This window comes from Grus americana, chromosome 2 (genome assembly GCF_028858705.1).
Source record: "Grus americana isolate bGruAme1 chromosome 2, bGruAme1.mat, whole genome shotgun sequence".
Lineage (NCBI taxonomy): Eukaryota > Metazoa > Chordata > Aves > Gruiformes > Gruidae > Grus > Grus americana.
The window spans coordinates 89,796,364-89,819,550 of record NC_072853.1 but is presented as its reverse complement, the minus strand read 5'-3'; the positions used below and the strand labels follow the sequence as shown (position 1 = coordinate 89,819,550).

Genomic DNA, 23,187 nt, shown 5'->3' with positions numbered 1-23,187 from the left:
AAATTGCTTTCTCATCAGGGGGAAAGGTTAAAACAGCAATAGCTGCACAAAGAAAAGAAAGTATTCCAGTTAACTTCAAAAAATAGAGGCTTCCAAATGTATCATATTCACTTCTTTTCAGTGTCATATTCATATATTTTAATATATTGATAAATTTTCATATATAGCAAAGAATTCTTTGCTATATATGATTTTCAGTAATAGCTAAGTTTCATGTGCTCAGAAGCTGTAACACTGCAGACTTGTCCATAATTGACTTGGACTTAAAAAGCAGTTGTTGAGTTTGAGCTTACTGTACAATTATGTCTCTCTTATGACCAGTCAGATCTGAAAGTCTCCATCTAATAATTTTCTCAAGTATGAATTAGCTTTTACAGCTCTAAAATCCAAATGCCCTTTTTCCTTCATTGTCCATGAGGCATTCATTTGTAAATATCAGTCACAAACAGAAAAAAACTGTCAAATTTTCAGTGTAAAGATAGCTGGTGAAATTTTAATCTTCTGATGTTTGCTTTTTTTGATATCTTTGTTATATAAACCCATATGCTTTAGTGATCATTCCTGTAAATACACCTCTGAAATAACAAAACAGAACAGAGCCAAGAATTCAAACTGAAAGATTTGTGGTTTTAAACTAGAGGTACTTTCTGAAGACAAGTACACAATGTAATCACAGCCAGCAGTGGTTGATTATAGTGTCTTTCAAAGTCATTTTTTTATTCAGTGCTCTCAGCAGGAAAAAAGGTCCAGAACTATAAAAATAACTAAATGCAGCAGAAATGTTAAGATAACTACTACCTCCATCCAGCACTGGGATCTATTAACATGGCCCTTTTGAGCAATGCAACTGCTTTAACCCTCAAGGATCTGAATGCACACGAACACCAGCCTTCACAAAAGCACACACTCACAAAAGAGGGAAAGTGAGAAGTATATCTTCTTCTTTAGTTCATGAATGGTGGTGGCAAAAGATGACTGTATGACCTTATTCAGTAGCTGGTGAGTGAATTGATGTTGTTTGTCTGCTCTCAGATATTTTGATTTTTTTTTTTCACCTGGCATTTGAAAAGAGCCTCAGGGTGATCTTGTTTCAGAGATGCCCACTCTAAATCTCTGTATTTAGCCACACTGGGAGCGTATCTTTTATCCACTGTGCATAAACAGTCTCAACACACAAGATAGATAGAGGAATGGCACAGAAAAGGAAATCTTGTTTCCATTGTATGGTTGCGTTAAGTGACTTTTCTGTGGTTGTTCAAGAATATCTGTGTTGGGGCTGGAACCTGGACTTAGATTTCCTGAGGCATACAGCAGCTTTTTAATCACAAGGTTGTTATTCTTCCTTTCTGACGGTGTGCCAGTCTAAGGCATAATATCTGTGCCTTAAGCACCACGTGCACATTTGTTGCACACGCCGGCTGGATGTTGGTGTATGCTGGAGGGTGTGTGGACACTGTAGCACCTGGAAAAGGACCTGACGTTCCCTGGGTGTGCAGGCAAGAGCAGTAACTGCTGCAAGAGCAGCAACCCTATGTAGGTGTCACGGGCTAGTCACCTCTGCAAGCAGCTATTTGGAGGAGGACGGATGGACCCAGCTCTGGCGATCCTGTCCTCCTTGAAAGCCACCTCTGCGAGGCATTAACAGGAGCAGGAGCCGGTCTTGCGAAAGGCTTCTAGCTTCTTCTGCCTTTTGCAGGTGATGTTGGGACAGGCCTCCATGGTATTTCATTGTCCCCCTGCAGTGGGAAGCATTTTGCTAATGCTGCGTTGTCATCTAAAATGGAGGACAGGTATGTGACTAGCAGGTAATACAGACTAATACTGTAAAATATATTAAGTTTTTCCTCGATGGAGAGAAGACTAAAATAGTTAAGCAATCGACTACATTTAGTAAGAGAACAGATCGGTAGCACTCCTACTGCTGTGCATATCCGGTACATGGGTCTTTTATTCCTGATCAATACCTTAATGGCAGAGAGTAGCAGATGTGCATGGAATCATAGCCAAAGGGTTTTCAGCAGTACCAAAAGTACCCTTGAAGCCATGAAAATGCTGTAGGAAAACCTTATTCCTTGTTGCAGTACCTGATGGAAGTCTGCAGTGTTGTCATCCTGTTGTGAAAGTTACTGTTGTTTTCAGACATGCAATAAGCTACAATCAAACTTGCAGTTGCTTTTACAAAGTTGGGTTTTTCCCTAACCCTTTTTATTTATTTATTTGTTTTATAAATAGGGAACCAGGAGGTTCTTCAAAGCAGGAGTGTCATCAAAAAGAAATTCAGTCTACCTTATGTATTGAAATTTGATGTCTGAAAGGGAGCCTAGCCTCCCTACCCAGTTAATAGAAAGTGAAAGGCTCTTGGGTGACTTGAAGTGCCTAAGTTAAAGCATTTTGTCTGTCCACTGAAAAAGCTATATGGTTTGAATACCTTTTCTTCTGTTTCTTTTTAGACTCCGGTACTTGAAAGTCTCCTAGACAGGCTCTTAGAAGCGTTCAGTGACATTTTAGGCTTTTCATTGTAAAGCAAAAATAGAGCCATTTTAAATAAAACTCCATTCTGAGAAAGGTATGAGATGCCACCACCCAAAAATCTCTAGTGAGGGAACTATTCCAAATCTTTAGACAGATTAAAAAAAAAAAAAAAACAACCCCAAAACAACTGGTCAGCTTCTCCTGAAAATTGTTTTTCTTAATGTAGGTGAGATACCCTGTTTTGCTTTTTCCATGCATGCTCAGCCTACCATTTATTAGGCACCTACCTCCATGCCATCAGAGGAAAATTACCCACAAGCTCCTATAAATGAGACAGAACCATAGACAACACATCCTTTCTGTGCTGATCAGCAATTACTCAAAGCTAAGGTGTCAGCGATACTCTCCAAACACAAGAGAAAAATCTGGGCTTGCAGCTGTTTTAGTGGCATTGCAGTTCTCCCTCAAGTATTGTAGCGTGATAATGAAGGAAGAGGCTATACTGCCACATGCATAGCCAGGAATAAAAGAAAGGAGGAGGTAAGGGGTTTTTTTCAACAGGAACCAGCATATCTTCCTATCAAAGCCTGACTATTTTTGACAGTAGTAATTAGGCAGTTCAATAACAGACACAAGTAAAAGAAAATTCTTTGACAGGAATGTTTTGGTTGTGCTTTGGGCAGTGCGTGTTGTTGTCAAACATGATATTAATTGCTAAAATCCTGATTTATTTCCAACAGAAGAAACCCAGAGACTGAGATAACAGAATTATTATAGCAAATGGTACAACTGAGGGCTAACAGATAAGCAGAGTTCACCTGATTCTAATTTAGGCATATTAGAACTTATGCACTTTTCATATGTACAAAAGAGATTGTTCTTTTCTATTTTTTATTTACAACTGTCTGTAACTTCATATTTCCAGGAGAGCCACAACCCTACATGTCATTGCTACTGATTGGTGGGGTTTTTTTGGTTTTGTTTTTGGGGTTTTTTTGGGGTGAGGTGGGTGTTGGGTTTTTTTAGTGACCCTACTCTCTTCTGCATGTCTTTTGCAGTTCCCCCTGACAGGGACTCTCCTCGCTACCCCCATTCCCAGCGTGCCCCGTTTCATCTGTGGTAGAGCAAAGCAGTTGTCTCTCTTACGCAGTTTTCCATTCACCAGCTGCTGTTTGCTTCTTTCTCTCTTTGCTAGAGGCTCAGTGCTCACTATATTTTTCTTTACTTCTTGACAGAAACATATGCTAATTTCCCACTCTGAAGTTAGGCGAAAACAATCGCTAGGTGGGACATAAGGTACTGGACCTGGGGAGGATAGAAATAGCTAAACTCTGGCTTTGTATTTGATTGTTAAGGGCTTTCTTATTTCTCATAGACTTTCATGGTCATTTACCACTGTGAAATGGATGCACAGTGCTACCAAATCAGAAATGCCTGCAATGCTCAGCTTGTTGTGGGCAAGTGAACTCCATTTGTGCAAATACGCTCCAACAGGAGCAATCAGCTGGAAAATAGAGAGATGCCCATTAAGACTCATTTCATTACGAATGTGCTATTAAAAGAACTGTAGATTAGTAGGTCATGTCTCTTTTTTGATGAAAGAGTCTGTTATTTCTTTGATCGTGATAGTAACAGGCTATACTAAAATGCTATAGCTTCTTTAAAAGCCTCTTAATGCTACCCCTATTAACTGCACAGCTTAAGAAGCAAAAGCTACAGGAGAGCTAATGCAGATCTGCTGCCTCCCTTCTCAGATCTCTTGATCTGATTTGGGATCCTATTAATATCTAGAAGATCTTCTCAAGCAGGGCTAGACTGGATGGTAGAGAGTGGAAATACCCGTGGCGAGTCCTCCTGGGCTATCTCCATGGCTAGCATTAAAAAAAGCTGCAGCAGCGAGAGGGACTGAGCCATTTCTGAGTGACTTCAGACTCACTAGGACTGGATAATGACTATTAAAATGGGAATAAGGCATGCTTGCGGTTCATCCAGGGTGAATAAATACCACACCACGATGGCAGGGAGGTTCTAGCAGTCTGACCACTGGGACATTCTTGTCCAGGCAGGATGTTATTTATTCATTGAACAACTGCACGCCCAAAGCATCTACACTCTGCCTGTGACTTCAGGTGAGGCAATAAACTTTACCACTTCAGTGTGTATTTCCAGCCACGATGACTCATTACTTAACTGAGGTTTTGTGAACAGTGAGTGATGTTTCTGAAACTCTTGAAGTTTCTTGAATAGGAAACATGCATACTTTCTTTTCAAATCACTAATCTGTGAGGTGGCTTTCTTCTTTGAAAAGGGCCTTTTAATATGTTTTTTGGTAGTAATTTTATGTTTCTCAGAATATGGAAATGTATAAAAGAATAATGTTACTTGTGACTGAATAGCTTCTGAAGTATTTAATAATGCCACTTATGTCACTAGTTCTTTGAAAAACCTTAATGAGTTGTTTAATTAGGAATATTGAGGAAATTTGAATCACACAATTTTTATTTTTTTTCCTCTCTTCGTTCACACAACTCTGCATACATACACTGCAAACATCAAATACTACACAGATGACTAACCCCTTTTCTTGTATTATTAAAGCATACTCCTCTGGCCGTTGAAACCAGTAAGAAAGTTCCTTTCAGTGGTATGTGATCAGATCCCTCTAAACATGTTGTTTCTTAGGGGTAAAAAAAAAATCCAGGAGGGGTTCCGATCTGACTTAAATCAATCAGTGTTCATAGTGTTGTTAAATTCTTTGCAATTTTATGTGGAATCTCTTTGGGATATAAACAGAGTTTCTATTTTTTGGAAGTGAGATCTCTAATGGAATTACTGAAATCTTCCCCTTGTGTAATGCAGACTTGAATATGGTGCTTTATTTTTAAAATCTGTTCCAGGCAGACTCTTTGCTATTGCTTTCCATGGAAGGGAACGGAAATCATGCTGCAACTCTTAACTATATTGTTAATACTAAATAACTATGTGATAATCATATGCAACAAATTGGGGATTGGAGACTTCTAGGACAGGTCTGCCCTTATGTTTTAGACAACTGAAGGAGCTAATCCTAAAAATACAAAACCTGTGGTGCAAGTAGTTGTTCCTGGTCCAGGATTCAGTGGAACATCACTCTGTACAAACCACTGAAGACAGCAAAATTGGCCGTCTTTGCTCAGTGGAGTTTTGGTTTTGATTCTGAATTAATTCCATGGAGTTGCCAGGATTGATAGCCAAGATCAAAAACACTGCATAAGTGGTTTGGGAGGAGCAGAATTAAAAGAAACTATTTCTGCATAATTTGTGCTTTCATGCCTGTAAACAGATGTCTCTGATTAAAAAAACAAAGAGATACTAATCTGGACAAGAGAGACTTGCTTCTTATTTCAGAAAATCCTTTTCATCTGAAAGGTATTCCCCGATCAGTTAATGCTCAAGAACAGTATTTTTGGTAAGAAATGAAACTTGATCAACTGAGGTGTTAGTACAATCTCTGACACTGCTCTTTACATCGGAGAAGGGTAAATCTGCTATTCTTCCATTACTAGAAAGACTACTCTATATGTCTTAAGTATTTTCTTGATCCAAACCTAAACTTCTCTGATGCTTTTATAGAAAGCAGCAAACAGAAACAACCAGCCTTGGTCCTGTTGAAAGTGATGAGAACTTCATGTCATTAGAGCCAGAGTGTCACTCCGATTTTTTTTTTTTTAATATTTCTTAGTTCTACTATTGCTTCTTTCAATTGTTGCTATTCTTTTTATTGGCAAAATTTCTGTTAGCTTGATTTTAATGACTACAGCTGAAGACATTGGGGTTTAAATACCACATGAAGTGATCAAACGTTTACTGACTGCACCTAGAGAAATCCATGCTTTTGCAACAAAGGATGCATTTAATTACATCTCAAACATTCCTAAAAATTGCATTTATTTGCACTCATATGTTCCACCCCAGTATCTTAAATATTGCATGCACTTCTAGTGCATTGTGACTGTCGTCAGCTTAGGCTGCTTCCTTCTGGAGAGATAAAAGCCTCCTTCCTGTCAAGGTCACTTAGTTTTGATCCTGAAGTCCTCCCACTTTCTGCTTTCCTGTTTCTTTCTCACCTCTAATTATGGGCCAACTGATGTAAGCTGAAAATTGACAAATTGCCCTGAACGCAAACATGAGTGTTTATTCACCTGTCTAAGGTACCTGCATAGTCTCCATTACCAAGGAGTTTGATCACTTAATAATCTTTATTGTATTTATCCTCAGAGTCCTTTTATGAGAATTGCAAAGCTACCATTTCTGCATGTGAAAAAAGAGTGAATGTAAAGACCAGACCTTCAAAGGCATTTAGAAACCTAACTCTTACTTCAGTCAGGTCAACGGCATTTAAGCCTCTTATCCTGTGATGTTTTAGCACTGATTCAAAACCAGAAGACAATATGGACACTGAAAAATCTGAGGAATCATTAAAAACTGAACATGGGTAAATTCATAAATACGTACACGTGTATCCTTCTCATTACTCTGTAAGATTTCATGTATTTCTACTCAAGGCTTGACAACTTTGTTTTTAATGATCTTAATAAGCTGTAAGACGTTTACAGTTATATGATATTTCTCACCTGCTGGATGAAGACAGTTTCAAAACAAAATCAAAATTACACCAGCGATTTATTAGCTCCATCTACACATTATCTGTTGAATTGATTGTCTTGTAATGAAATGTTGGGTTTTTTCAGTTACCTAACCCATCCATAATTTATCTGTTTTAAACCAGAAACTGGATTCTCTCTCCTATTTAAACCCCTTGCAACCTAGCAACAATGCAGGTGTTGGGTACATGCAGGTAATATGAGGGGAAGTCTGCCCTGGAGTTATCTGCCTCTGCTCCTTCCCCATAATCTCTAACTAATACCCCTTTCTTCTGAATTACTGCAGGTTATTTTACACTGTAGGTTGTAAGAGGACTTATTTTCAAGTATGGGCACTTATAAAGCAGTAGGGATTATCCAAGATTCAGGCTGTCTATGAAAAAATATGGTATTTCATTAAATGGGCAATCTAAGATTTATGGTTTTAGATTTTCATTCCTTTCTGTTTATAAATGCCTGAAGTTTGTTAAAAGTGTGATATACGGTCACTTAGTACCATGTTCCGAGTGTTGAGCTTACATGTATATATATAAATATATATATATATTTATATATATATATTTATGCCCATATCTGTGTGCTATACACTACTACCTATACTAGTAATGGCTATAGTAATACTACTATTGCCAGCGGGAACTGAACTTTGATTTCAGTGCTGAAGGGCTAAAGCATTTCCTTGATGTTAGTATCCAGAATAGGATGGAGGCTTAAAACCACAAGCCGCTGTTCCTTGAAATGAAAGTGTGACTCTATCAGATGTGAATGGAGCTGAGTGACTTCAGCTTGAAAGAAAACCTCAGGTGTTTGAGGGAATAACATCTAACACTTTGACTGCAGTACCTTTGACTGTAACTGGAAAAACATCAGGTAAGCAGACTTTTACTGACAAAAGTGTTGACGTAATTGGTGTGTACGCTTGTTTGAAGGAGAGCGCGTATGCATCAGCAGTACTAGTGTGAACACAGCTTTTGTAGTTCTGCATCTTAGGAAATAAGACATTGCCATTGCTACCAACAGATTGCAGATTTTGTTTCACAGGCAACTTCAGGCCTTGTCTAGTCCCGAGCTTAAGTTAGCTTGTTTTAGTTGAACCAGCAGTTGCCCAGCAGGTGACTAATGTCCAACTTATTTTTTGTCTTAGCTTAAGTCTGTGAAATTGCATTATACTGTGTATGTTGTTTCAGCAACTCCTAAGTGAATATTCTGTAACTGAAGTTGGGCACCAATTAAAAAAGCAATAGCAGCAGACTGTTCAAAGCCCAAGCAGACCCAGGACCAAGGAGGAAGAAACTCTGACCATCCTCAGCGTATTCCTCCCAGCGAGGAACTTAGGATGCTAATGACTCGCTGTTGCTACTCTAAGAAAAGTGAGCATAACATGACAAAAAGAGGTAGATACCAGGAAGTTGGTGACTAACAAATTGGATTCTGCTATTAATGGGAATTAGCAATAATTAGATAATATGGACTATAAATGTTAGCATCATCATGACTGGACTTAGAATAACTGTTTGATTCATTTTGATTTTACTGTTGAAACATTAATTAGACTAACAATAAACTCTAATTGTTGGCTCTGTATATAAGGTGTGTTCCCCTGTGCCCATAATGAGATTTTGACTGTAACATTCTTTGTCAGATGGGCAATTTTTATGCAGCAGAAGTGTGGAAAAAGGGAAAATAATGAGAAGTAGCAGCAAGGAGAAAGAGAAAGAGTGGCAGCAGAGAGGCTCCTAGCTTGGCAGCGCTTCAGAGCTGGGATGCAGCTGGTTATCCAGCTGTGAGCCTGGGATGGAGCCAGACAAGGAAGACTGAGGGCACACCCCCCAGATGTACCTTTTCACTGCATTTATATTAAGCTTATGCCAGCGGCACTCTGACATATCAACTGGCATCGCAGGGGTCAGGTATTTTCTTAGGCTTCAGCCCCGCAAGGAATTTGAGTGGCTGTCCCTCCCCTGTGCTGTCCACTGGGAGCAGCATCAAAGGCAGGGGACTGCACGCAGAACCAAGGGCTGCGATCGCCCTCTCGGGCACAGCATCAGTTTTGCTCTTGAAGCAGTCCCCTATTCTCAGCAGTTTCACACTGCAGGGATGAGCTCCATGCCAAAACAGACAGCATCAATTCATTAGTCAAGGCTGACTGAAATTCGGAGCTGCATCTCAGAGGTGCAGCCCATAATTTGGAGGCCTGAGAGAAAGGTGGATGAAGGTGACTTTAAGCAGCCTCGCTTTCTGGCACGCTCAGGGGCCAGAAGTGGCCCCTGACAAAGCCTGGGCAGTCCTGGGGAGCTCTGTAGTCACACCACCAGCCTGTGCTGTGCTGCTTAGTCTCTACCTCCCCTAATCTCTGCATCTAGAAACTGTAGTCCAAGACCATCCTGGACATGGTCCCTGTGCTGATATATATGTGAGCAGAGTCGCTAGAGTTCAGTTTCTGTGCAAATGATGAAGTCTGGGGGAACGTGTCCTTCCTGGTGGTGTCTGGGGCTTTTAAGGCTCCTTTAACGGCTCCTTAAACAGACCCCTTAGTAAACACAGGGAATCTGGGAGAGTGATGGATGGCTCCCTGTTTGTGTCCAGTGCGTGATGTGACACACGAGTTGGTTTTCTCAATCATAAAAGAAAAAAAACCAACATGCCTCACTGCTCTTGAAAGCTAAACAGGGAAAGGGAGCATTTCACTTCAGTGGATTGCATACCGGTTGAAATGACATGGTGGGGAAAGAGCCGGAACACGGTTCCTGTGGGGCCTCCCAGTTTAAAGGCACCCGAGCCACACGTCCTGAATAAGCATATGAAGGCAAATGAGTTGTCTTCAAGGAAAAATGACAATGCCTGGCCTGCCTTGCCATTCCTTCTCAAATGGGGGAGTACAATATATCATCCCTGCCTAAACTCTGCATATGGAGTTAAGCCTAACATTTGGATTTATTAATAGTACAGCTTCCCTCCTCCATTCCCCCAGGATAAGAATTCAATCTTTTTTCCCAGGAGCTGCATTTTTATGCATACTTATGGGGAGGCAAGGTTCGCAGAATGTGACTCCCTACAGAAAAATGTGTGGCTTCTTAATGTCAATTTGTTTCTGCATTTGCTGGAGGACCCTGTAGTAATCTGGATGAATACTTGCTGTAAATTGATAACAAAATATGATGTCCTAGAAAGTATACGCTAGCATGAAACATGAGGGAAAAAGAATCCCCATTCCATTTAAAATTAGCAAAGTTGTTAGAAAATGGAGATTTCCCTTTGTGTTTTGGAGTAATTTATAAGGTTTTGGGGTTTTTATTACAGCCGTTTGGTGAGTGGGATGGGAAAGAGACAGATAATTGATGAATGTGCTTTTGCTGACGTGGGGGGATGTAAGCACAGCTTGTGGCTGGGGGGAGAAAGGAAGATTAATTGTCAGTTGGTCTATTGTGCAAACTTTGACAAACTTCTACAGTGTGGAATCTACACTTATTAAATGTCTGTCTTTTCCTTTCCCTGGATATATATGAACGTAATACTCGTAGTTCTAAGTGTGGCAGGAAGGATGTTAAAATGCAAAACTGCAGGAAGAAAATCAGAAGTAGGATGGGTCACCATTTTATTTCTGAACATTTCAGAGCCTGGGAGGGATGGGAAAGGAGCAGCAGACAACTTTGGCTTGGTCAAACAGAATTTCCCCTTGGGTTTAAAAGGGAGCACGTACTGCCGTCACATCTCTTTCAGCCACTGTGAGGGGATAGTACCCCGTGAGCACTCTAACACTATTCCTTATACTTTTGGCTGGGTAGGTAACATCAACCTTGAGCTGTGGGTCCTCTTCTGCCTGCAGCTGCACTTGTTTTAGTCATGATTAGGGGTTTTTTCCCTGAATTGCTTCTGATTGCACTTTAAGGCTGTTATATCCTACTTTATTTTCATCCTTATAGCAGAAGGGTAAAATCTATAAATTCTTTTTTAGACAAGGAAAAAAGATCTGAACATTTTTTTAAGCTGTTTTTCTTACATGCTGTTATTTATAGGCTTGATCTCCAACCCCATGCCCCAGCTCACCTATGTACCAAACCACATTAAGTCTTAACGAGAAAATCTTTAGGGTGAGATCATAACAAATAAATAGCTGTTTACCCATGACTCCTTTCTGTTGTTTCTCTTTTTGTGTGTTTGTGTTGTAGTATTTCTGTGGTTTGATAGGATCAAAGTAGTCTGGCTTTTGTATTCCCATAGCTGGTCACAAGCTGTATGAACATTTTTCAAATTCAACCTTTCACCCAGGACATGTACTAGCTCTCAAGGAGGCATAAAGGAAACATCCCAATCCAATGACTGCTGCAGATGTGTTCAATAAGAGAAGAGCTGTAACTACACAAATTACCTTTGCTGAGCTGCAGGGTGCTGCAGAACTCCTGGAATGAGTTTCTCCCTGCCACACTTTTCATTCTCTCTGCTGGTTGTGAAGGAATACAAATTAAGAAAAAATCCCTGAAAGAGGTTATAGGTCTATACAAATATCTTGGAAGAGAATTGGGCTGCTCACGCAGCTTATTTTTTACATTGCAGAAAGTTTTAGGAAGAAAGGGATGCTACCTCTTTAGAAGCATGCATGAGTAGGGCAGGAATGTGAGACGTTCAGCACAGCCAAGTGGCAATTTCATTACAAGTCTTGCAATAATTGATATTTTAATTAAAGCCCCAGCTCCTGGAGACGGGTGATTGTCAGAGAATCTTTATTTTCATTTAGGAAAGCATGTTTCTAGTCTGATGTTTGCCAAATAATATTTGGAAATAAAACCTGTGTCCTAGCCACCCCAGAGCTGGAATGCAATGAAAGCCAATCTGTACTTACAATGCGTTTTCATTGTTCGAGACAAAACACCTCCTGAGTGGAAAGCCAAACAAATACATGTTGGGGCCGGGCCCCAGACTTTCAAATGTGGCATGGTTAATTCTAGACATTTAAATTCAAGATCTGAAATGTGCTGAGACTGAGAACAGCAGATGGAAGGGGCCACGGCAGCCTGTCGTAGGGAGGAGAGTGGAGCGGGGTGCGAAATACCTGATGGGACCAGGAGGAACAGAATAGTCGTAGCAAACTCTATCTGCTAGCTGCATCCCCAGGAGGAGCAAAAGCATGCTCTCTGCCAGGAATGAAAAGCTAACAGAGAAAAATTGCTGTGTTACCTTCTACTGAGGAAAACAGTTTCCTACAGAGATTGATTTACTTCATCTTTTGGCTCCGAAATGCCATTAAACAGTGTATTCAAAACCGTGTGATAAAACCTGGGCTCTGGTTTCAGTCCATCAACAACCCAGCCTCTCTCCAGACCTCTATACCTGGCTAAGGCTCAGCCCAGTTCCACCAGTGGCATCCTCAGCTCTGTAGTGTTTTAAGAAAACTGCCCGCTCCTCCTTCTCTGGCAGAGGTGCAAAGAGGAACTGACTGTATTTTGGCTTTGTAGGTGTAAAAGCAGGATTTTAACTGTTCTTCCATACTTACAGGTCTGTTTTATTTCTCCTAGCAACTACTTTGTAGAGTCCCTTCCTCCCTGGGAAATGAGACCAGGAGTTTACCTACACAAGAGATATGTGCTGCCATAGTTTTTTTGCTGTTTGTGAATTTGTTATGCACAATCAATTTCAAAATGCTATAAAAAGAGCCAACATGAAAGAAACTCAAAACCCTTAGTGAAGTGTTGCCTTTAAAAATAACAACATTTTGGCTTCAGGCCAACCATGCTGAGAACAAATGGAAGAAAAATTCTCTTAAAATATTTAACATTACACAGTGGATTATACTGGATTACAAATAATCAAACATGTCTGTTTATTTTAAAAAAGACATTCATGTCAAGTGCAGTTTTGTAGCTTTCATGTTTGTTTGTTACTACTCAATAATATTTCAGTAAAAGCCTCTTACTGGCCAGACAATAATATTTTATTCTTTATTGGTTTCTGCCTTTGTCTTATATCTACTTAAATTCAGAGGATTTCTTGCATGGACTTTGAGAAGAGTAGGGTGGAATCCATTTCTAATTAAAAAATGGTACTTTCTTCCTTCCCTGTCTCATGAAACCTGTCACGTTACACATACAAGGATGGCCATGGAGTAACCTATTTTGTTTCACCGAATCATTGGTGTGAATATAACCAGTTTTACATATAATCTGCTCTGGCATTAGCTGCCAGCATAGGTAATTTGATGCCTCTTTTCTCCCAAACGTGGCTGATAACGGCCTCCACTTAGATAATTGGCAGAGTTTGGGGAACAAGCTTTATTAATTTGTCCTCTTTTAAAAACATGAGTACATCAAGAAGGAAAAAAATGGAAGAAAGGAATGGAGTAAGAGTGGTTATTATGTGGTATTTTTAATGGATTAATGACATTTGAGGGAAAAAAACAGGTTGAGAACTGTGATATTTCTCCAGCCATTGAAATAAAATAGTGAATAGGGTCAATTCAGGAGCAGTCAATAGGATCAATTCCCCTGTCCTGTGTCCTGGACCGAGAACTTGGGCCCCGAACTCAGATTTTAGAGCCTTTGAACCTTTCCTCAGCTGCCAGCTGACCCTGGCGGTGCCAGAATTCCCCAGGCACTCGTGCTTCTGCCATCAAAGCCCTCCAGGTGCGTGCACTTCTGCTATTGAGGAAGGGCAAAATTATGCAAATCTGATGCAGGCAGGCAGGCAATGTGGCAGCTAACACTTGGCACGGTTCACAAGCTAGACCCTCCTTTTCCTATTTCCCCTCAGGAGCCTCAGCTGGGACATCAAAATGTGTCCACCAAATTGGAACAGCATTCAAGCCCGTTTCCCACCTCCAGCCACTGTGCTCTGGTGGGGCTCTCTGAGCTGGATCCTTTTCAATTTGCTGTGATAAGGCTACGTAACATACTCTAATATTTATAGCACCCAGGCCATCCATCTGACTGCGCTAATCACCACATCTAAGCCTGCTCTCCAGCCTTTCTTTGGCCCAGTAGCAAAGGGAAAGTTTTGGCTCAAGTGTTTTCTCCTGATTGTTTTCCTTGGCCTGCTCCTGCCTAAATGGCTAGAGCATAAACTGCACCGCAGCTCTACCTTACACAACCAATGGGCTCACATGGGGAAGCGAAGTCTTGTCCACATGTTCTCTCAGCTGCAGCTGTCTTGGCTTAAGAGCCTTTTTGTCATCAGACACTCATCTGTACACCCTGCCAGGAGAGGAGATTGTTAGCTGTACTACGCCTTAACCCATTTCAGTCAAGACAAGCTCATTGTAGCTTGCAGATCGCTAGCGAAACTATACAGTCTTGACACAAAGAAAGTGGTGAGAGCTCCCAGGAGAAGGTCTAGGTGAACAGCTCCAGGAAGGTGGCCTGCAGGTGGAGGAGTGGTGTCTCCTTCACCAGCGCAGCGCAGCCAGAAGAGGATGTAGGAACAAGACTTCAGCAACATCATAAAATGGGGGCTGCTGCAGCTTCTGTGCAGAATAGATGAAGGGACTGAATTGTGGCTGAAGCCCTTTGCTTGCTTGTTATTTCCTGGCCCGGTCTGCAAGATGCCAGTTTAGCTATTAAGGCCTAATAACAAAATGGAAAGCTCAACTATAAGAGATTAAATGTAGCATTCGAGGTTAATAGAATGGTCTGATAAACAAATCAGTTGTTGTATTTCATCTCCCTGTTACCAAATTACTGGTTTGTCAGTTGCATGCTTCCACCCTTCCCTACTCTCTATGTGTTTTTTTTGTTTGTAATGCAGTTGCTTTATATATTATGTGTCTTCTCTTTGAAGATAACAAAGTATAACTAAGACTTAGCTACGTTGCTTTAGCTAAAATGTCTCCTGTTCTTTTATCCCTCAAACCACATCTTTTGCTTCAGTCATGCAGAAATGGATGAAATGGGAATCAGATTTGGGGGATTTAATTGCAGTGCCAAAAGGCACAGAGAGCACTGGGGATTCGGCACCCTCTTTTAGCTGTATGATGTTGACACCAGGGAAATTTGAGATGAATGTATCTGATAGAACAGAGCTTGCACATCATCTCCATAAAAATCCCCACTGTTTCCAGCTTCACTGAATACTGTACACTTAGGCACTTCTGCCAGCGTTGAAAACCACTTTATAGGCACTGAGTAGAGCCTTGCAACACATCTTTATGCTAAGTGCTATCTTTATTTAAAAGATTGAAGGGGGGAAGGAGAAGAGGGAAGGGAAGCCAAGAGGGATTAGTGCCAAGAGGGACTTAGAAAAATACTTGCGTGAGTTAACTTAATGGGAATTAGGCACCCAGCTGACTTCTGTGCATCCCGTGAAGGCATCTAACTCCCATGGACGAACTCCCTCAGGGACTTTTGCAAGTCTCTTGAAGTAACATTAAACCTTTGTAAATCTCATACAGAAGAGTGTGTCAAGCCTGAGCCAACTGTGGTTAGGGCTGAACGTTTCTACCTCTTACTGAAGTAAATGGGACTAGGGGCTATTCAGGAAGTCAGCCTATTCAACTCTAAGGGGATGACAGTGAGCCTGAATAATCCAGGAGCCCGCCAAACTGGTGCACTAGTCGGCCAAGCATGCTCAGACACGAGAAGCTCCACATGCTCTGTCTGTGCGTCCAGGATCAGTATTTACCTGGTACTGAGAGTGGGCCTGGGTAGCCCCCAAAAGGCTAACGCCTCCATGGTGACTTGCACGTGCTGCTCTGTAATGGAGCAGGAAAGAGAATCTAGCTCATCTTACACCAGCCATGGAGATAGCGCTGCTTCTTCGTGTAGGCAGTGGCAGGGTAGGGAAGGAGCTGAGGCAATAAAGACTACAGGGAGGCAACCTGTTTCCCCTAAAATAGTGAGATATCTGGTGGCTCTTTTGTGGCAGAGAGTTCAGAAATGCTTCATATTTGCACTGTTATGTTTTTTTCCTAGTTCTGATCCTCTGATCTCTATGATTACACACAGCCTCCACAAGCCTTTTGAATTAGAGGATATGTTTTAAAATCTCGTTGTCTTTTTCAAAAAATAAACAATAGCTCCCTCCCCCCAAAATCTCAGCAAGACAACTGACAAATCCATGCTTACAGGCAAAAGGTAGAGAAACTCAAAAAGTACACGGACAACACCAAATAAGGTAGGAATTCAATGATATGTAGCACACTGCACTCCCTGAACACAACTATAATGTTAGTTCAGTATAGATGAGACACTGTCAGAGCTTTTGAAACCTCTTCATACATTTTACAGCGTGCTGCAAAACTAGCAGGCTTGGCCCCAGCGCTTCTCTGATCACGAAGCAAAGAGAAAAGCAATAGCAGAAATGAGAGCTACGTCTGCTGATACAGTGAATGCTATATAACCTGCTGGAGCATTGCTGATACAGGGCTGCGTGTAAAAGCGCGTGTGTTTGCTCAGGTGTGAATATATGTATTGCCTCGCTTTGTTTACATGGATGCTTTTGTTTCCCGTGTTTATACAAGCTTGTTTTGAAGGCTGGCACATCTCATCTTTGAAGCTGCGAATCCCTCAAATGCCATCCAAGCACACTGCCAGCAATCCACAGCTGTACGCAGCAAGAGCAAGTGAATAAAACAAGTGTGACTGGAAGGAAAGCAATGCTGCTTTGCTCTTGTGTGAGCTTTCCCTTTAGTCCTGTGAAGGACCCAATTTAGCAGAGCACTTTACTTTCAAACTGTATGCTTTTACTGAAGGCTGCTAGCGGACCTAACGATAAAGATGTACCTGAATGCTTTGCTGAATCGAGGCCTAAGAAGCAGAGCATAACAGAGAAAATGTTGATCATTATCTAAGAAATGATGGGCTGGCATCATGCTGATAGAAGTACTTTTTCAGTGCACATAAAAACAGTAGGGATTACAGGTGAGGAATGGATTTCTGCATCTTATCTCTCACTCATTGAAATAAATGGGTTTATGTTTCCAGCATGTTTATTTAACTTATTCCTTCCAAACAGGCATTTTGTGTTTGAGTTGGGTAGGGAAGAAGGTGAATGAACTCTTCTGATACTGTTCTGAAAGTTCAGGGCACTTTAGTTTTTCTCCAGTGACACACCTGTAAGCGTGGTGGAGGGCTCCGCGTGGGAAGAAGCTTTGTACTGAGACTTTCCCTTTGCCAAACAGCAAAGAACATTCTGTCTTACAATGGGTTGGCAGACCAGGAGCGAAGTGACTCTGTTTATCATCTATACTGGAGACCACCACACCTTGTCATTCCCAAAGTACAATAGCGTTTCTGAAACTGCGAAAAGCAAACAATGGTCTGGTAACATAAATGTCTTCCCTGAGTTAACAATTTCCCTTGCAGGGAAAAAGAAGGCAGAGGAGAATTTGAATTTGAATTTGAATGTGCCCCCCTCCACACACACGCATATATACCTCCTGCCAAAAGATGCATCTGGTTCTATAAAAATCCCAGATCCTCTTGCGTGGATGCAATCTGAAGTCATAGGTTTGCATAAGAACCAAATCCTCAGCCAGAGGGCTGTGAAGTATCTGTCAGCTCGTCAGCTGGATACATACAGAGCGAGCTATTTAGAGCTGATGTTGCTACTTGGAAGACAGGGAGTTGGTTATCTTTTTACTTCTGTGCACCTGTGGCCTATCTTGCTTATTTCATAATGCCTCTGCTTCTTTTACCTTGCCTCGTTTGAGCTGAGGGCAACTTCAAAGTAAGCGGCTGACACCCTTGCGTGTGGCAAACCTTTACGCAGGGGGAGTGAGGCAACGCAGTGCCGAGGTGCTGTCTTGTGAGCAGGGGAGGACAGCCCCACGAGGAAGGAGGAGAGCCCCACGAGGAAGGAGAGCCCGATGAGTGTCAGGGAGAGAGGTAGTCAGCAAAGCCAAGGGGAGTGCATCTGACCCATCAGATCTGCAGGGAGGTAGCTTGGGAAGGGTCTGCTTTTATGAAAGAAGCAACTGCAGCACAAGAGCCATATGAAATAATACTAGGTGAGATTCACCAGAAACTCCCACCCCCGTCTCAGGTGATGTATGCTCTGCTTTAATTTCTGATTCCAGCAAACTACGGGGTTTGAACAAAAATTCAGCAAAAACAATGCAGGTTAAGCAAATAGGCTTTCAGAAAATCATAGTGCATGGTCGCCCATGTCATTCTGCAAATAACCACCTTCGTAACAGAGGGCAATGACACCACCGATTCTCTACTCTTTAAAAAAATAAAAGGAAGAAAATAAACTATGCTTTCGGTCCTGTTGTCTCTAGATCAGCTACAGGTTGTCTACAAGCTGTCAGGAAGTTACTCGGAGGAGATGCTGCAATGCCTGTAATGCTGGTGCCGGCAGACTCTTTTCCTAGATGCAGGTGCTGACCAGCAAACTCGAAATTAAATCCCACTGTGATGTTCTTTTTCCTATTCCACTGAAACAAATGGGGTAGTGGTTCACTGCTGACTTCTTCTTAAAGTGTGGTCAGTGGCAGCGGTCTTGGAAACGGGTCTGCGAGGCGAGCTGTCCCATTCCTGCTCTGAAGTGCTCTAGCAGATTAAAAACAGTGGGATAGAGAAGGAGAGGTTGCTGAGCAGTTAATGGCACTAGAATGGGGAGATTGCATGTTGTGATGAACATTGCCATAGTTTGTGACCTTGCCTGGTGCATGCGGTGCTGATTATACCGAAGGATCAAGCAGATGTGAAGGAAAATTGAGTTTCATCTCCTCCCAGCGATCACAGGCCCTCTTTGGTTAGTGGAGGATTATGATGCTTTAGGAAAATAATGTATATATCTGTGAGTGGCTGCAATAATGATGGATTTTTTCCCTGACCAAAGTAACTGTGATTGATGCAGCTGGCTGCAACCTATAAGAAACACTAAGGTTAATTGGAGCCAAGGGCACAGCAGTCCTTAAGTAGCATTATTCTGTGGTGCACTCATGTGCTGTCATTAATTTTCCTATTTGTTTGACTTTACAAAAACACATAGAAAAAAGATCTGAAAAGAACAGAAAAAAGAGCTCAGTTATACCTCTTACAAGGTAGTACTGAGGATGGGGAGGAGCTGAATCACCCAAGTGCTTGACGACGTTATGCTTTTGTACAGCATAACGCCTCCAGGTACCTGGCGAGCGTACTGTGCAGTGGCATTTGCTACCTCTGTGCTCTTCTGTCTCTTCTAGCTGGGGCATTAAAAGATTGGGCATCATAACCCTTCCAGGCCACAGCTATTTCATTACAGCAGAGTTCAACCTGAGTCAGAATTTGAACTCCTGAAGCACTGAAAAAATATATGGAACATAGAACTAGAGCCATTGTGCTGTTTGAGAACGAACACATGGCAGATCTAGTCCGGTATCTCTTCTCGGAAGGTGGCCAGCATCTGGTGGATGGTCAACATCTAGAGGAATGGTCAAAGATCCCAGCAACAGGCTGATACAGGGATAATCTGCTTTCCATGTGGGGATCCCCATCTGGTAGAGTTAGAGACTGCTTTGAACTCTGAAAATCAGAGGCATTATGGACGTTCCAAAAGCAGTCATGGGGACGCTGGGGCATTCTGACGCAGAGTCTGCTGTTTGTGTCCGCACACATGTCCCATTCCCTTTTGGACATTAGTGAAGTTGGGTTTAGCAGGATTATGTGTTGCAGTGGTTCCTGCAGTACATATTCCTTTTACACAAAAAACCCCAAACATTTCCTATTCTCTATATTTCTACATTTAGGGATGCGGCCACAAAGCTTAGAGTTGTGGGGTGTACTGCAAAGCAGCCGTAAGAGTGGAAGGTAGCAGGAATTACAACAGTGACGTGAATGAGAACCGATAAAACACAGATATCTGACAAATGATGTTTGTCTCTGCTGATCCCACAGTGTTGCACAAATATGCAAGACGAGTCAAGCCCATAAAAGATGTGAAACATTATATACTTGTCAGAATACTCCAAACAAAACCCTACCAGCCTACTCCCTCCCCTCCCAACAAACAATGCGGTATAAGATCTTTTGCTTTATTATAGAAGTCAACAAGTCAGAAATTATTCATATTCTTATATAAAATAGATTTTTACAAGTTTTTGTTTGAATGAATGGTGACTGTCAGTATATGACTATATTAGGATATGTATAAGGAGAGCTTTCCATGTAATGTAGGATCAAGGACATAAACTAAATTCAGATTACAGGGAAAATTAGGTCCCTATCATCAACATGAAGTGATACCCTAACATCTAATACCTTTGCAGGATTTCAAGGCAAACAATAACATGCCAGGTGCAAAACCTACTGCCCAATTCATTCCATGATAATAGCCAAGTTATGATGTTTGGCAATCAAAAACAAATACACACACCAAGAAAAATGATAAGTGCCTCTGTACTGCCTACGAGTAACTCTGTATGTGTAATTTTTCACGCTTGCACCCTTACAACATATTGCAAGCGCGTGAGGGAGAGGAGGAAATGGGAGCGGGGGCAGGATTCCTGTATGTTACAGATACTGCTAACAGCTTTTTTTTTAGTCTTTCCCTAAGACCTTCCGGGTTGCTGTATTTTATGCATGAGAAAATGTCAAGATCCTTCCCTTGTTATCACTTACTCTAACAGCTATGTGTGCCCTGATGAGACTATTTTCTCGGACATGTTCTTATTAGTGCACTTAAAGATGTATTTACATACGCCTCTTTTGGCTCAACTGCAGCACAAAACTGTAGACATACTGGAAAGTAAGGGCATAAACTTTTCCAGACTTTTGCAAACAGCTAGACTTCTGAAGAAGAGGAATTATTATTGCTTTTGGACTGCTCCTTTCTTGGGAAACATGAAGCTCTGCCACTGTGTCCAGTATTGCATAGAAGTTTATTGGATGAGCAATAATGTGTCATTGTCAATCTAACTAATAAGCAATGGAAAAGCTGGCAAGTAAAATTCAAGCTCCTGAAAATAATTTCTGAATATATTTCACATTCATAATTTTAATTATTCATTAAAAGGAATCAGAATGACTGACAGGATCGTAATCCTTTTCAGTGGGCCCTAAAAAGTAATCAAGATATTAACTCTGCCCGTGGTAGGTTTTTTTAGTGGAAATGTAGCAAGAAAGTAGGAAAAGCATAGGTACAATTTGAGGCAATGCATTCCTTAGTCATTACTGTCATGTATTACAGAGTTGAACAGTGTTCACGTGTAATGCGAGCCTGTAATTCATATGGGGATATATTGACAGGGACATAAGACTTGGAGCAGTACATTACCACAGTGAGCAGGATCTTGCTTTTGGCCAGTAACAAAACTATTTTATTATGCATTTTTCAGCTCATCAGTATGACGTTACGTGATCCAGCAGAAACCATATGGTACAAACTCCTACACAGTTGCAAAGCACTCGGGCTTTAAAATGAGTGGCACAAATCTTTTTGCCAATGCTTCGTACTTGTAGACAGGATTACAAAGTTAGTATTGCACAAAAGCAGCACAGGGGAGCCTGACTCACTCCAAGCTGTGACTTAAGAGCAGCTTGGGGAGCAAAGGTAAGGTTAAAGGTGGCTTTAAGCCATCCTTATATACTACTAGTCCTCCGTCAGTTTCTGCCAGATCATACCCTTGATCTCTTCCTCTCCTTTATTGGAATGTTTTGCCATTTTTAAGCTGCTTCTGCATCTTGTACTTCAGGTTTCAGATGGGTTACAGGATGTACTGAAGGGTGAAGTGTGCAGTGCACTCCTGCAAACTAGATGTCCATTATGTGGAGACTTGTGATTATAGGAGAGCTGGACTCAATGTCCCAAATGATTCCTCCTAGTGCTACGTTCCCGGGAAATTCAGCAATATTTAGAGTAGCCTGAAGGCTATTTTAAGTTGCACCAGCTGCTAAACACAGCAGGGATTCAACAGGGTGATAAAGGACATTTTAGATCAAGTTCTGACTTATACTCTCTGCAGGGCATGTAATACAAAAACTGCTAGAAAAGCTCTGCTTGGTCTGAGAATTCACCTATTTCGGGATAAGCCTTCCAGGGCTGAGTGAGGGCAGATTTATACTAGAGGAATGGTGCCAATCTGCAGTAATGCAAACAGGGTCTGACTGTGGAAAGGGAATAACAATAGTAGAATTATCTAAGGCCAAAGATTGATATTTGAGACCTAGCTGGCTGGAGGCCGGGCTTTTTGGTTTTTGATTTTTTTCATTCATTAAACTGGTAACTTAACCCATTTTCAGTCCCTGTTAATGCAACTCAATTGCATGAGTGCTTTACCAAGCCATTAAAGGATCCACCTTGTAGGAATAGATGGACAAAATTGTGTCCGTATTACTGCACTATGACTATGATCACAGGCATAATGTACTGAGCATGATATAGTGCTCCTTCAGTACTCTCACTGGGGCTAGTAAAAAGTAAAGAAAGGATGGGATGTTCAAGGGAAAAATCTCTACGATCTGTGCTTTCACATGTGATTCAAAAGCCGGGATTTTGAAATGGCACTAGCCGGGTATAAATTGAAGCATCAAAAAAGCAGCAATGTGTCCAGATAAAAGCATGCTGCCTTGTTATATGTATGGAAAAAAGGATACTGACAAACTTGGGGAAACAGTTGATGCCATCAGCCCTTGTGATTTCTTATTCTTGCTGCCTTGGTGAATGCTTTCCAGAAAAAAATATTCATGTTCCGTGGCCTGCGTGTTGCTAGCGTAAGTGGTGGAGAGGGGCCAAAGACACCCTCTCGCTCCTCACGGAGGGCGCAGGCTGACCAGGTACATCGGCTCTGGAGCTCACTGAGGCAAGGGCTGTATCAGATGATGCAGGCAGGTATCTCTGCAGGGCTTAGACCAAAAGGTCAGCCACAGCACCGCAGTGGGAAGTCGTTGCCTCCACACCTAAACACAGAGAGGTCTACATGGGTGCAGTCCTCAGCCACTCTGGTACAAAGCACGCACACTTAATTTATACATCAGAGTAGACCGGTTTGAGTAAGTCCAGGTGATTTTACACTGAATTTAATATTACACTTTATCAATACTATCTGCTAGTAGTGGAATGGCAACATATGGCCGGTGGCAAAAACCTTTTAAACCGTTTCCACAATGCCGTTCTGTCCCACGGCCAAATGCCTCCACTTTAAATGCTCAGTGGAAAGGGACGG

At 41.6% G+C, this 23,187-nt stretch overlaps 1 protein-coding gene across 5 annotated transcripts in view; it reads right to left on the bottom strand.

Annotated features, from left to right (window-relative positions):
- Nucleotides 1-23,187, bottom strand: part of CDH6 (cadherin 6) — a 111,576-nt gene that overhangs the window by 64,310 nt on the left and 24,079 nt on the right. The window contains exon 2 of one of the 5 annotated variants that reach the window (XM_054816044.1): nt 1,556-1,774. The exons of the other annotated variants lie outside the window; for them this stretch is intronic. The gene's annotated coding sequence lies outside the window, so the exon portion shown is untranslated. The remainder of the gene's footprint in view (nt 1-1,555; nt 1,775-23,187) is intronic. 5 annotated transcript variants of the gene reach the window in all.